The sequence below is a fragment of the Engraulis encrasicolus genome, chromosome 13, assembly GCF_034702125.1.
Source record: "Engraulis encrasicolus isolate BLACKSEA-1 chromosome 13, IST_EnEncr_1.0, whole genome shotgun sequence".
NCBI lineage: Eukaryota > Metazoa > Chordata > Actinopteri > Clupeiformes > Engraulidae > Engraulis > Engraulis encrasicolus.
In genome coordinates, this window is record NC_085869.1 from 32,589,846 (window position 1) to 32,591,659 (window position 1,814).

The following is a 1,814-nucleotide window of genomic DNA, read 5'->3' on the forward strand; positions in this document are numbered from 1 at the left end:
TGCACAGTTCGTCCCCCTCGGGGCGCGAACCTGCCACCTCGTCAACTACATCGGTTCGCCAATGGGAGTCACAGTGCGAGCGCACTGAGCTAAAGGGTCGGCCCGATAGCCCAACGCTACCGCACTGTATTGAGGCTTCGGGGTTTACTAATGTTCCATGCCGAACTCTGCTAGTTGGCCTCCGTTACAGAGAGAGAGAGAGAGAGACAGACAGACAGACAGACTAATAGACAGACAGACACAGACACAGAGTTGGAATGAGGCACATATAAGAGAGGTTGAGCACTTGACTTGTGCTGGTGTCCCATGTGGTGGTCTTCAATACAGTCCTCAGTGCTTCCGCAATAGGCCCCTCTCTCATCTCGCCTCTGTCACACATTTGTACAGATGTACATCACAAGGAGAACAGTATGTCCTAAACATTGTGAGAGACAATCTACCGTATCTGCTTGTGGTAGAAGAAACCACACACAACCAAAGAACAAATGAAACCAAACACACATTCGCCTGGAACCATCTCCATTTCCACCACCATCGTCATCATTGTATGCGTGCCATAGCTTGCTTCACTCTATCAAAAGAGGATGGTGGTGCACGCATCCAAAAAAAAGAAGGTATTTGACAAAAAGTGGAATGTGTTCATACATGTGCTCCCATTCTGTTTAAAAGATCACCAGGTGGATGTTTTTTGATTTTGTATTACTAGTTTGTACTGCAATATTCTTTGCTCTATTCAGTAATCGCTTGACTGATCGCCATGCCTCGTGCCACTCTCAGAACATATGCCCACTCTGTCACACCCAGAGATTTATCTGCTTGTGGTGACTACAGAAACCACACACACATTCTTCAAGAGCCATCATCATTAACATCACCATCATCGTCGTCTTTGAGTATGTGTGTGTGTGTGTGCCAACTCGACTCATCACTCTTGCATCCCTCTCAGATCTCTGGCCGTCTTGGGCACAGTGGAGACCTATCTCCTTCACACACCCAGTCTTCTAGTAGGCCGCCCGGCCGGCAGTGGAGGACAAATGGGCCTGTCGTCCCACGTTCAGGGAAAGGGGTTGCCCAGAATTGGGATTCGATTACATTGTATGTACTCAGAAGGGGGCCCTTTCAGATGATTTGGTCCTGGGCCTGGGTCAAAGCTGTCCGAAGTCATTGTTCAGGGACCATCATAACTGCTATCGCCAACTTGTGTACTGCCGACTTGATTGCCCCCACCTCCTCACCCACCCACCTAGTGCCAGGCTCCCATGCCTGCAGATGCCATCCAAATGCTTTTCACGGATTAAGCATGGGAAATGAATTGGTGAGCAAATGGTGCGTTCAGCCAGCCACACACTTGTGAGGTCACTGGGGAGCTCAGGCCAGAAGTCAAGGCTTCAGGGCCAACCGTTACATCATGGTAGCATACTGTACGCTACTGTGAATACATGGCAAAATGCTGTGCTCTATGTTGGGAGATTCTTAAAAGTCTTAAAAGTCATGGTTTATTTTTTCAACTTGTACTTCTAGGTCAGTGTATTGATATATTGGTCAGATAGGATATTATATATTTATTCTATATTATTTATATCTATATATCTATTCTTTATTATATTCCAGTCAGATAGGATATTAAATGTAATAGGCCTAAATATAATGCACTTTTCACGTCTGGAAGCACTCTCAGCTAAAGCTGGCTGCATTTGTTTCATGACTTACATTATTAGCAAACTGCTGATTGGAAGCAGGAAGACATTAGAATAAAACCAAACATTGAAATATGACATTCTTCCGACCAACCATGCTGACACATTCATCGAGAG